Source organism: Amblyomma mixtum, chromosome 3 (genome assembly GCF_055824585.1).
Source record: "Amblyomma mixtum isolate Tamu chromosome 3, ASM5582458v1, whole genome shotgun sequence".
NCBI classification, from domain to species: Eukaryota; Metazoa; Arthropoda; class Arachnida; order Ixodida; family Ixodidae; genus Amblyomma; species Amblyomma mixtum.
This window is the reverse complement of record NC_143014.1, coordinates 402,169,944-402,183,827: the sequence shown is the minus strand read 5'-3', so window position 1 is coordinate 402,183,827 and position 13,884 is coordinate 402,169,944. Positions and strand designations below refer to the sequence as shown.

The window sequence follows — 13,884 nt, the reverse complement described above, 5'->3', positions numbered from 1 at the left end:
CTAACCTACACTGAAGCCCAAGGCGTCTGTCACGATCTAAACCTGTAGATGCTGTATAAGTAGGCTTGGTCATAAATAACGTCTATGAAATAATTAATTATTCCCGTGAGGAAGTCCGGGTGAGAGGAATTCCGTTCTTAAGCGGAGTTAATTGGGCACGAACTACATTATCACGCGAGCGACTCCTCCCCCACCTTCGGTAGTGATGGGGTCACGCGTGTACCTCTCCACGGGGCGAGGCGTCCTCAGGGTCGTTCGCGAGCCTGATGGGCCACGAAGAGGCAAGTGCAAACACTGCGCATCTGCAGCAGGGCTTGGGTGGGCGTACTTGAAGCGGCGCTTCTGTGTCGACGCCTGCGGCCGCGCCGTTTTTCTTTGGTGTCATTGTTTGCTTCCTCTTTCGCTGTGCATGGACTCTGGCAGGCGCTTCGGCACTTTGGATATCGGCGGTTCAGAGTGAAGCCGAAGCAACAGCGTCGTTCACAGCGGGAGTGCCAGAAATGAGGCCTGCAGGAAAAAGAAAGAATGTTTATGAGGGTGAGCCCAAGGCAAGGTGCACAGTGATGGCACCGCTGCATTCAACGTCAGTTGCCGAGAGCTGTTAAGGACGCTCATGGAAAAGGAGTAACGAGAGCGCCGTGATTGTCATCCGCGTTGTATATTACCGAGGTCGTGTGAATGTTAGGCTGCTATTCCACATTAGAATGTTGCGACACGCCTGTCTAGATTCCGATAAAATTTGCAGCCAGTTCGATACTGATGCCTTGTCCGAGCTTAGATGCTAGACGCTGACGCGCAGATTTGCAATTAAGTATTGCTATGCCTGCTGAAGCTGGAAACCACTATTGGGCGGACATCTTCGAGTGGTCGTGGCATGCTTCACTAATGGGACTCGTGAGCAAGAGCTATCCTATGTGCTGGAAAGAGAATTTCCCGTGTACAAGGTTCAGTCATTCAATCAATCAATCAGTGAGTTACTCAATCCATAAATAGCATTTTTAATATTGATTTTATGAGTTCACAATTTTTACGCAGCACATGCATACACATGTAGCACATGCACAGCCAGTCCAGTGTGGCGTCAATGCGATGAAGTGGGTAGACGTCCTTTGTTATGTTGCTCAGGTGTCGGTAATCACCGCAGAGTCAAAGTGCACTGCCTTTCTTCCTCACTAGAACAACCGGTGCCGCCCGGGGCTCTTTCATGGCTGAATGACGTCGTCGCAAAGCATATCGGGGCAACACACGGTAGGGGCTCTGGAGGAGAGGTCTGGCGTGCTGGTCTGTTACAATACGATGCTTGGCAAAGTGCATTTGTCGAGCCTTCGGCAATGACGAGAAGCACTCACTGTAGCTTCAAAGCAGACAGCGGACCTGGTATTGCTTGTTCTGGGGCAGGACTTGGTTTATGTCTAAGACGTGCTTGTGATCTTCCTTAGGTAAATCGTCTGGACGGGAAAGGGTGAAGGCGTCGAGAATGTCGGAGAGTTCGTCGATGAAAGGAATCCTTGTTCCTTTGTTAACATGCCGGAATTCTTCGCTGAAGTTCGTCTGCATCACTTCAGTTTGGCCATTGCGGATGTGTACTATGCCTCTTGTGAAGCCGATTCCGCGCTCTAGAACCAATTCTGTGTTCCCCTCATTGAGAGCTTTCATGTTCTTGGCATCTGTGGCACCTACGGTGACCATGACGCTTGACCGGCTTGGGATGCTCCCTTGTTCACCCAGACATTCAGGCCAACATGCTTCTTTGTGCTTGTCATCGAAGGGAAAGCTTCGTTTCTTGAATGTGTGATGAGCTTGGAACGCTGGTTGATGATCACCTGATGCTCATTAAGGAAATCTGTTCCCAGTATCACATCGCGAGACCATGTTGTAGTACTACGAAGGTCACAGGAAAGGTGTGTCCCTTGATGGCCACTCGCGCATTGCATCACCCTGTTCACGTAATACGATGGCCTCCTGTGTGCGTCGGGTCACGGCTTTGTCGGTATGTGGATGGTGGGTAGCTCGCGTCGTCAGGGCTTTTCTGGTTGATGTGGTCATTCTAAAGCCCAATCGCGCCTTCATCATTCTCGTGTTTGTGTGCGGCGTCGGCGTGGCAGATCCAACATCTTCATGTTCTGTGGAGGATCTTCGTTGTTTCGCTGGTGAGCAACCTCAGCTCCAAAAGTTGCATTCTTTGGTTTCCTCTGCGGAACTTTAGCACCTTCCGCGAACAGCCGCTGCGTAGCTGCGGCCCAGCAATGCGAAACGTGGTGTGGACAGTGATGGTGAGCGGGACAGGCAGCTCAATGACCCGTAATCCTCTCTGCGCAGGTCTGGGGCCATTGGCTGCGTTTTGGTCACGGGGCATCAATTAAGTTGCTGTGCAGGCCGATTCTTCTATAGGTGCAGTGACGAAGAATATGCGGCCTCAGCGCATTGGAAGCGTAGCGGACAGTTGTCGGAAGAGTTCTAGGCGTGGCATTTCGTGGCGTTTGAGCGTTGCCTGTAGGCTGGTCAGGCAGAAACAGGCAGACAGCGTTTTGGAACAAGTGGTTCATGGTGGAGAGGACATATAGGGTGTCATTGGGGGCTCAAGAGTGCGTACTGCAGCGGCGAAGGTCATGGCCTGGGGTTCTGTGGCCATCGGAGTTGGGGTACCAAGTGCCTGCTGCGCTTCTTCTCATTCCACATCCATGAGAGTCACTGCTTGTGGCTGATTCATCAACATCGCAGCCATATATAAAAAAGTCACCCTATCTACCGCTGACCTACGGCGAAGATTAAATATGTTTGTGCTATAGGGAAGTGATGACAGCCAGACTCAATGTATATACTGGGTGTTTCAGGGAAGCCCGCCACTAATTTTTGACAGTATGCTTTCTGATGTATAAAGACAACTTCTGTGGTATAGTGATAGCAGTTTGGGGTACTTCAGAAGAGAGAAAACTAGTTATTTGTAGCTGGTGAGTCGTAACATCAATATTATAGTATCTAAATTTTTGATCACACAATTTCTATCTGCATTGTGGCTCAGCAGATTTTCGAGAATTTCACATATTCAAAAATCACGTGCTCATAGGCCCCGCAGGCATGCCCTCTACTGAACTCAAGTCGCAGGTCTTAAACTCTGAGACCCTTGAGCAGGAAGCTCATCCATCAGAAATGATATCGTTAACAATATAGTTGTGACCCATGTGTTTTCAGGGTGTGAAGAAGTTAAAAGAAGCCCTGTTTCTTCGAAATTAAAATGAGTTGTAAGTCAGCACATGTATGTTGCCCCCGGTGTTTTTTGCTGTTCCATCACCAATGAGTAACCAACATGCCCACGCTGCTGTCCTGACAAAAGAGAGGACGGTACAAGCGCTTGGTTTCGTAATGGTTCAAACCTGCCAAGCGCTTGTACCGTGGCAGGTTTGAACCATTACGACACCAAGCGCTTGTACTGCTTGGTGTCGTAATGGTTCAAACCTGGCCGTCGCAGTGGCTCAGTGGTTATGGTCTTGCCCTCTTGGAGTGATGTACAAAAGCAGATGTCGCTATGTGTGCTTTGCCAGAAGGCAATTTTCGAATCTCGCATGAAGTTTCTGAAATTTTTTGAATCACAGTGCCCACAGTGATCACGCTTTCGAAATTCTAAAAACTGATTTGCCTATTGCTGATGGCCAGCTACAAAATCTTCATTTGCAATCAAGTGCCTTTCTCTAATCGTTAAAAAATTAACTATTCAAATTAAGTTGACCAGCTTACTAGTTACCAGCATTCATCTGTTTTCTGGCATCCGCCAAAATTGTTAGTACTATATTGCAGAAGCCATTTTACTACCTCAAAGAGGTATTTTTTAGTTATAAGTGGCATGCTTCTCTGAAAAAGTCAGTTCTCACAGGGTGTGGAGCTACACTCTTGGCGACGAACACAGTATTTTGGCTACAGAGTATATCCACGATTCTGGCAGTAGTCCTATGCTTAAGCCGTGAACCACACTTTGGAAAGGCTCGGAATGCCACTGGCACAATCTGGAAGGCTTCCTTTTTATCAGATCCGAATTAGTATGTTGCCATCTACATTGCCTGTGCGAATGGTCTTCACAGGAAAGACCGAGGGTATCTGCTAATCAAGTGTCACGTATTCGTTACATTTCGTGTACAGCTGACCATTAAGATGGTGATTACACGTCCGACATACGCACAATATCTTCGCATATAAGTTTGTCGAGGGGTTCGGCGGCTGGCTTTTTGCCCTGAGATGAAATATATAGTGACAGGGGTTTACCTCGCTGAAATATAATAGCTGGGCAAGCTGGCGTTTTCACGTATAGTCACAGTCGTGCAGTAGTAGTGTCGCCTCGTGCTTCCGGCTAATATCGCAGAGTATGCACCCGCTCTTTTGGTTATCTGCGCAATTTTACACGGCCCGCAAAGTGCTGCGGTACAAAGCGTCCGCCCACGAAGGACTAAGTCTGAAAGCCGTTCATACCGCACGACGTTCATTCACTGGCTGCCACCTTGGCAATAACTGCTGATGTCAGTGGTGCGAGGCAGTCACGTACCGTTCTTGACTTCAGAAACCGGACACCTTAGTGGGAGTAGTAACTTTGGTACGAACAGATTGTGAGGGAGAGGTCAGAAGGCTCGGGAGGCTGTTTGTGCGATCTATCTGCATAGGCTGTGTTGTTTGCAGAAAAGCTAGACTTAAAAATGTCTAGATCAAGTGGGCTCTGTTACGGCTATAAAAGGCTTCTTAAGGGGGATCTAATAAAGTTGCGGTATGCCTGAGATGTTAAGTCACACCGCTCCACGAATATTGTCCAGCAAGAACTTAAAATGTTCAATAGAATAGAATAGCAACGGTGATAAGCAAGCTAAGAGCAGCACCAATAAAGATAGAAATCAACTTTCGCCGCCTCTGCAAAACAGTGCCCACAAAGAGAAAACACGTTTCGCACGACTCCGTTGCGATCCCGCGGCGGAATCGAAACCGCATAGGCGCGTTGCCACAGAGGGCGAGAATACCTCGCGAGCAACGGTGGTAAGCAAGCTAAGAGCAGCGCCAATAAAGATAGAGATCAACTTCGGCAGCCACTGCAAGATAGTGCTGCCAAAAAGAAAACTCAAATTTCGCGCGACTCCGTTGCGATCACGCGGCGAAACCAAAACTACAAAAGGGCTGTTGCCGCAGTCTGTGCCGCTGCGCTAAAGCTAGACATAAGTTCTGCTTATCTCCGTAAGAAGGCAGCACAAAATTCAAACACTTGTTGTAAGTCCAAAGAGGTGGCAGCACCCCCCAGTGAGCACGCATTGTTCTTTTGGCGCAAAATTTCAAACGGAAGATCGAAACCGTACCCGTACGGCAAAGACCTTGCGGGACAGAAGACCGCCGCCGTACATATACGGCAAAAACCTTCAAAGGGTTAATGGAATTTGACACCCCAAAGTGACTCAGGCTATGAGGGACGCAGTAATGGAGGGCTTCAGATAGTTTCGACCACCTGAGGCTCTTTGAAGTGCACTGACGTCGCACAGTACATGGGCCTCTAGCATTTCGCCTGCATCGAAATGTAACCACCATGGCTGGAATCGAACCTGCATCTTTCAGGTCGGCAGATGACAACCGTAACCACTGACCCACCGCGGTGGTTTGAGGGGAAAAGCGGAGTGTGCGCAGGAGAGAAGGAGCAACACAGTGAGATGTCATAGTACACCATACGATGCATATGAGTTGAGGCATTACGGTGCATCATTGAGAGCAGCAGAGCATAGAATCGGGACGCGCAGGCCAGCTGTGGCTCAAGCAGTGCTATGGGCTAGGTGGTACGGTGCCTTGCAGAAATCTGTGCTAACAATGCAGCTGATACAAACCAGCTGCTTCCTGATTCCGGGAGGAAGAGCCTTCCTTGCCAGTCTCAAAGTTGCGGGCAGGGCAATAACACAGTGACGATAAGACGCTTGAGTGTCAGCAGGACCTCGAAAGCTACACCTGTGAAGTGGTGAACGGCATGAGGTGCGTGAAAACCTCTAGGCATGCATTTCGTACAAGAAGCTAGCCCTCATACTTGCCACGTAACGGAATGATTGCATGCAAACTGGGCAGTGGCCACACGCGGGTGTCTTGTGGTCCTTATGCAGGCTGCCCACATGAATGGTGGCCGCACCCTCCGGCAGCTGTCACGTCTCAAGACGGACGGGTTTGTGAGCCTGCACTCCATCCAGAATTCACAGTCGTCCAGCACCCCCGAGGGCTCCATCGACATAAACGTCAGGTTAGTTGTGCTCTGCCCCAGTGGGGTGGAAGGAATTTAAATTTCCGCTTGTAGTTAATTTTCGCAAACGAAGGCCAAAGGATCAAATGGGACTAATTGAGAAACCTGATGCAGTAGGTGGGCCAGGGGCTGAAAGCGTATTCAGCTTCTGAAATGAAAGAAAAAAAAAGAAGGCAATAGAAAAATGCCTTCGAGTTCAATGCGCCATGTAATTCACTATAATAGAACAGTAAATTTGAAGTTTTAAAAAAGACTGATAATTCAGCATGAGTTTTTTTTTTTTTCTGATCCCTCAGCTCACTTGAGGGGGGAGCTTATATAATATGTTATGCAACTTTTTGCCGACAGCTTTCAATAAATTTTGCAGCAGGAAACTTGCTAGGACGCACGCCATTGGTCTGTCTTGACATCAAACTATGCAATAAGGGCAAAATTATTATCCTGCCTATCATAGAAGTTGAGTTACAGGGTTTTGAATTTGCCACTTCACAAGCTGGAAGAAACTGATGATTTCAAAATCCTATTACTCACCTTCTATAAGAGGCAGGATGATAATTTTACCCTTTTGCATAGCTTTATGTCAAGAGAAACCAGTGGCATGTAGTCTAACGAGTTCCTTACAGCAGAATTTCTTTCAAACTCTCTGCAAAAGTTACCTAACATATTGCGTAAGTGCACAAGGACTTGTTGTCTATTAAATTAAATTACATATTTGGAATCAACACGCAAAAATGCATGTTCTCTGAAGATTTCATAGTTGTGACTTCATTAATAAAAATTTATTTCTAAGACCCTCTTGTTAAGCAGTGAATGCAGTTTCACCACCTAGCAAATTATAATGCGCTACATAGAAGTTGAGTTATCTTTAGTGAAATTGTTATTTTCAGTGTCTTCACGCTTTTCCCTCTCCTCTTGTCACTTTTTGCACGCTGGAAGGTTGCCGCTCTTCTGCCGGCTCGCCAACTTTCGAGCCCAACGAAGGGCCAATCACAGTCTTCATTGAAAAGCTAGGGAAAATGTTAGTGCGTGAGCACTTAGGTAGTCAAGAAATTGCATGGTGTTGCATACTGTGAAGTGTAGAAATGGAGACCTGTGATCTATAAATTACTGATGCCTATCTGTAGGCTCTCCTAGTAGCCTGCAAAGATGTGGCTCTTTTAACTTTTCCTGGTTTGTGAGAGGCCTGGCTCTGGCCTGACCGTGCCAGGCGATGTGTAAAGTTGCGTATTTAGTTTTTAGCTTGAAATGTGTTAAGTTGTGGTTCCTAGCTTTTAAGGAGAGCGTTTGGCAGAAGCAAAGTAGACCTTGTTCTGAAACTGGAAATTTTGTCATCTTGGCCTGTTTAAAGAAAGATTTATGAAAGGCTCTGGCAGTGACACCTATTTTCTCTTTAAAGGTGCACAGTTCCACACGACAGTGTTCAAGCATTGCCCCTGCCAATGTATAAAGGTAAGGATTCTGTTGTTAGGCATTGTTTGCACTTGTGGAAAATTTGGAGCGCTTAGCATGTGAAATTTGGTTGTCGCACGTGATTGTGGGTTCTCTGCAGCATTCAGAAGTGCATTATTTGGCTCAGGTTTTTATGGCAACACACTGCAGGGATTAAGCGTGTTGTGCTCTCCTCTGAATGTGTTCTAGAACTCCGTTAAATTAGATTCACGGTGTTAATAGTATCAGATCATGCAAAACTTTTTTGTATATTTCTACGAACTTGTGTGAAATGCTTTTAGGTTGGCCTTTGGCAGTCACTTTGAAGTCATTTGCAAATACGTACCTGGATTACCTTAACTTTAAAGCTCAATGTTCAAAACACTGATTCTGCCTACTCGTATTCTTGTAACTTTTTTGCAGTTTGTTGTAATATTTTGAAAGCTGTGATTTCCAAGCTGTAGAATGTTACTGCGAGTTCAGGATGGCACTGGTCCGTTTCTCGACTATTCTCAATAACGACGCCGCTGCCATTTGCCCACCGGCTTGAGCCTGAGGCAACCGGCCTTCATTGCAATGGCTGACGCTGCGTAAAGTGTTCGTGCTTCCAATGCATCAAAGTGTCCATTGGGCCTGTGCCCAAATTGAACAAATCTAAGAAAGACAGGGGCACAGGTAGAAGACTGGACTGTGCACGGTTGCCACATGCGGAGTCTTTGTCAGCATGGAAAGCACGGCTTCTTTTTAATTAAAAGAGGCACTATTCCAGATTTTGGCGAAAGTCATTCCACTTTATTATCTGTACATAGTCTGCACAAAATACTATCACAAACAGCAGCATCACTAATTCGCTTACAGGTTTCTTCTCCTTCAAGAGAATTCGTACCGGGCTCTCTATGACTTGCTTTGGCATAAAACTACTTTCAGTCAACTATTCGTACTTCTCTCTGCATTCTATCTTCATTGTTTCTGTGTTAATAGAGCTTTAAGTCAGCACAGTGTCAGGACCAGGAAGAGTAACCTGCCGGGACGTGGTAGAGCGGAAGACGTGCTGCTTACACAGGGAGCTCCTAGCGGGGATGACATAGACTTCGGACATCGGTCAGAGAAGGAAGATCAGAAATGCTTCTTACATCATCCTGATGTATGTGTAGTGAAAGTGTCAAATGGTGGTTTTGGCGATGAGAGGGTGTAATTATATTTATAAAATTCTTACATAATAGGTCTCACATACACTGAATTACCCAGTCTGCAAGCATAAGGAATTCGGTCCTAAATTCACACCCTACTTTGGCTTCATTATTAGATACTTTCGATGTGTGTGTGTTGCAGGGTAGATCTCCAGCCATGAGATATATGAGCTGCTTCAAGAGGATTCTTCGTTGTGTGTGCTAATTTTTGCAGAGCTCGTGTAGAATACCTGCATCGCATCCAGACGAAGGTCAGGCACGTGGGTACACCCAGGGTGCACAAGGCCTTTCAGAGTGAGTCGATAGAAGTTGTCTTGGATGCATAGAAAGAAACAAGGGAGTTAACGCACTGGGTGTCGAGCCAGGATTTCTGAGTGTAAGGTGTGTGTTCACGCGGTGCAGTTTCAGTCCAGCTTCGGATGCAAAGCAGCATTCTTTTGCAGTTCGTATGTCAAATCGGTGCAGAGATTTTAGAACCAAGCAAACAAAAACTAACTACTATAAGAATTTTTCTATATTATTACCTCAATGCCTTTCATTGTTCTGTTTTTTTTTTATGTCGCGTCGGAATGGGAAAAAATTTTTATATTCTGTTCTCAATATGCTTGCTTGTCTCACTTTATTTCACAGAACACGGAAAAAAGTTCATGATAGACTATGTTTGGCTTCCCTATCCATTTTTGCACACTGAAAAATTAGATGGGATTTTTTTTCTGATTTTTTGGTTCCTGCAGTGTTTCGTGTAATTAGAGAGCTCGAAAACACTTGGGTTAGTATAACAGGTACGCGAGGTAACCTGCTGCTTTAAATAAAGATGTGCATTAGGCGCTGGAACAATACCATCGTGCAGCACTCGCAGGGCGGGGTCATTTTGTTTCTTCATGCAATGTTCATGTCGTTGCACATGGGCGGGTATGGGTGATGTAGTGCATCCTGAGTTTTCCTGTAGCATCTATTTCTGTGCAGTTGTAAAGAGTCTTAAAGAGCGAATAACTGACATTTGAGTGGAACGCTAATTTGTCGTACAATTTGCAGCTAAAACGTCATCTGCCACCTAGGCTCATTCCAAATTTCAGTAAAACGGTGAGTTGAGCGAGTTGGTACACACTGCTGGGAAACAGCGCAGGAACAGGGACAAGAGAAAAGAAGACGACGGGACAGGCGCTGGCCGTCCTGTCGTCTTCTTTTCTCTTGTCCCTGTTCCTGCACTCTTTCCCAGCAGCCCATTCCAAATGTTCTATTAATTTCTCTCTGAACAGCCTGGTTTTTGAACTGGCGAGGAAGGGCACCCAAATTCTCCGGAGTTCACACCCGCTCGCAATTCTGCGGTTAAAGACGATTCCGAAGCAAAACTGGGAATTCCGTTTACCTCTGCTGATTTTTTAACACCTGTCAGACAAAGCAAATAAGGTACATTGTATGTTTGATTGAATGTGGCCATGTTTTGCTTTGCGCTTTCCTTACTTAAGGTGACGTGCGTGATTTCATGAGATCTAGGTAGTTATTTCAATGTTTTTTTCTTTTTTGTTGAAGAGACTTGGAAAAGATGCATGCTGCAGATTGGGCCACGTATGTCGATATGTTAGCTAGCAATAAGGATCCATGTCACACCCTGTGCTCGAAAGACCCCAGAAGCGAAGGCAAAAGTCCACTGAGTGGTTTACCCAACTAGTCCGACTGTGCACAGGAAAGAATGGACGTTTTTGAATGCACATCTCCTAGTTATCATTTTAGATGCAGTTCACGCATTCGGTGATGACAGCATGGCCCCAGTTTCTGCCCTGTGATATTTCCGGCAGCTTGCTAAAGCATTTGGCATACAACCGTGGCGTTACATCATGACATGGTTGCGTGACAAGGACAGTCGCCGAAGGCACTTAGGGAGGTGCAGAGCAGATGAAAGAGGCTCCAGAAGCAAACTGGCAAGCATAAAAGTGGAGATGTGACATAGCAGAGGAATTGGCTAGCATAAAGAAGGTTGACTTTGTTTTTCTGGTAAAATATTGAAGTAAATAGGTTTGTCGTGTTTCACATTAAACATTTCAAAATCTCATTTCTTGATGCATTGGACCCATTATTATAAAAAGAAAGGGTACCAGGTTTTTATTCTTTCCCAGATTCATCTACAGAGAGCTCCAAAGCTACTCAACTAGAATGGTGCATGTCTATATGGTAGGTCCTATTTATGCACAGAAGTGGCTCCATGTAGGCACCTCAACTTATTTAAATGACCTTTGAAAGATGGAACCTCTTTGTGGAGAACACCATGTTGAAAGCAGAATTCTATCGGCAAGGTTTTTCTTATTTTGAACCATGGTACTGAAACAGTGATTCACCACATGTTTTTCCGTTAACTGGTAAATTAACATTTTTTTCGTGTCATATTAAAATCACAAGCATGCCTAACCATAATAAGTGATAAATTACATATTGCCTTATCGTTTGAAATGGAGACAATCAGTTAAGAGGATTACGTGAAGAGAAATATTTTCACCCTGAAAAATAAATCACTGCTCGAATGCAGTAGACCTGAAGAGGGCATTATTCACAATGGTAATTTTTCCAGTCGAACAGTTGGGTCCAAATAGGTTTTAAATGTGCAAAGCCATGGTTTGCATTGGTATGCGATATGAGAATGAAAGAGAGAGAAGCAAATGATTTTAATACAGGAAGATAAAAATGCCTTTAGCTTTGAGACCATAGCCTGCTAGTGCCAGCTCAGGGCTTAAGTTATCACCGTGTGGCTTGGAGTCAAATTATCTGTCTAGTGTAACCCGAAAACATTTAATGGTGTACTTAATTTTGGGTAGGTGTGTCCGGAGCTCAATATACGTGAGTAAAAGTTTTTTTGGCTGCATAAATGCCCTGTTACAGCATCCTTTAATGAATATTCAAGGTAAGCACTACTTTCGTGCATAATATGATAATCTTTTGACATATCGAAATGGATTGCAGCTGGATGTGGCCCTCCATTTTCACTGCATTTTTTAATGACAGAACTTTGGTGTGGGGTGAACTAATATTCGTAATTTCAAGTGCGTATGCAGTACGTGTGTAGCATGGTTGAAAATCATTTGTATGAATTTATATTTGAGAACTTCCATCTTTTCGTATTCCATATATATATTTCTTTCTCCATGTTTCCATCTAGAGTGCTGTCGTCGCGTGGGTGTCTTGTTGGTCATCTTCCTGTCGACAACACAGGAAGTACGCCAGGTGAGGTCGCAAGCTCATTTCCAGAGAAGCACCAGAAATGCCCATTCAATTTATTTCATCATGAAACTGCACAGGAAACACCAGCAAACAACTGTTGGGTCAATAGCGAAAGCATGCATTGGCACATACAGTATGCATGCATAAGTGCAGCAGCTTACAAAACAGGATTGAACAATAGTGTAATCAGTTGGAATGACAGAAAACACACGTCAATGCAGGAATGATATAATTTTATTACAAAGCATTGGCTCCATGTAGGCATCTCAAGTTATTTAACTGACCTTTGAAAGATGGAACCTCTTTATGGAGGACACCACGTTGAAAGCAGGCTTCTATTGGCAAAGTTTTCCTTATTTTGAACCATGATACTGAAACAGTGATTATCTATACGTGTTTTCGTTAACTGGTGAATTAACGACGGCTAACCATAATGAGTGATTATTACATATTGCCTTATCGTTTGAAATGGAGACAATCAGTTAAGAGGATTTTGTGAAGAGAAGTATTTTCATCCTGAAAACTAAATCACTGCTCGAATGCAATAGACCTGAAGAGGGCATTATTCACACCGCTAATTTTTCGAGTGAAACAGTTGTGTCCAAATAGGTTTTAAATGTGCAAGGCCATGGTTTGCAATGGTATGCGATATGAGAATGAAAGAGAGAGAAGCAAATGATTTTAATACAGGAAGATGAAAATGCTTTCAGCTTTGAAGCCATAGCCTGCTAGTGCCAGCTTAGGGCTTAAGCTATGAAACCCATGGAATGGGAGCTTGGACGGTCAGTCGAGGACATCTCCATTGAGACTGAGACCGCTATCTCCACACTCTCTAAGGGTGGGAGGAAGCATAAGGGTGAAAAGAGGTGACATTGGCGAAGATGCGTTCAATGAAGGCGGAGGTTTTAGGACTCTAACCATGCTTGCAGACATCATTTCATACAGTTTTTAATGGTGGCCCCAATGATTATATATCAGGATTGGAAGGTATTTAGACGCAAGATATACAAGTATCTAAGCGTACGCACAAATCGTGGAGGAACTGACTGTGATGGCGGCCAGAAAAATTAATGAAAATGTTATGAGAAATGCTCTCCCGTGAATGAAAGGGTGCTCCCGGACAGAATACACAGTAATTGATTCGAGCATTCTTAAAAAATGCAGTGGTTCTGGGCACGTCGTTGGCAGATGTTAGTAGCTAAGATCCGGCAGACATCCTGTGCTTGTTATTTAGCAGAGGGAAGTGCAAGGTTGCTCCAGGCGCCAGTTGCAGTACGAGTAGTGAAAGGAATAAGGGTTGGATAAGAATGCGGGGCGGGAGGGGGTGGATTTTCGGAAGCATGCAAAGTGACCAGGATCTCTTGGTGTGGAAAGCATCTGAGCCAGAGTGATGACAACAGTGAGGTACAATTCATTTCAGGTTTCGAAACCTTGTTGTAGATTGACTACTTGGGGGAGAAGAATCTAGCCCCTCGCTAAATTTTAAAAAGACAAAAGTTAGGAAACTCAGGGAGAGTGGACTTGGGAGAGTTTAGAGCACACATCAGAAACATTCACTGCCACAAAAAAAAAGGCAGTCAAAATGACGTCGGAACTCCATAAGTTAATCCAAATAAATTTTGAAGTTCCAACACTTTGCAGATAAGCACTTCATTTGGGGCGCAAAAAATTGCCGCTTAAAGTCAGAATGACACCTTTTAAATGTGCTTATGGTTTCGCTTTTTGGCGCTGCAATAAGCACTTTTAGTGGTTTCTATGCAGAAATTACCCCTGGCTGCCCTGATTATGTCCCTTCTGTGATGCCGTATT

At 44.9% G+C, this 13,884-nt stretch overlaps 1 protein-coding gene across 45 annotated transcripts in view; it reads left to right on the top strand.

The window, feature by feature from the left end:
• Positions 1-12,033, top strand: part of LOC149357393 (uncharacterized) — a 172,333-nt gene extending 160,300 nt beyond the window's left edge. For 13 of the 45 annotated variants that reach the window (XM_089584603.1, XM_089584601.1, XM_089584592.1 and 10 more), the window contains one exon: positions 6,111-6,715. The gene's annotated coding sequence lies outside the window, so the exon portion shown is untranslated. Of the gene's footprint in view, positions 1-423; positions 538-1,176; positions 1,249-5,832; positions 5,986-6,110; positions 6,741-12,013 lie in introns of those variants that run through there. The other 32 variants (XM_089584631.1, XM_089584636.1, XM_089584618.1 and 29 more) reach the window with 15 other exon arrangements.
• Positions 12,034-13,884: the final 1,851 nt, after the last annotated feature.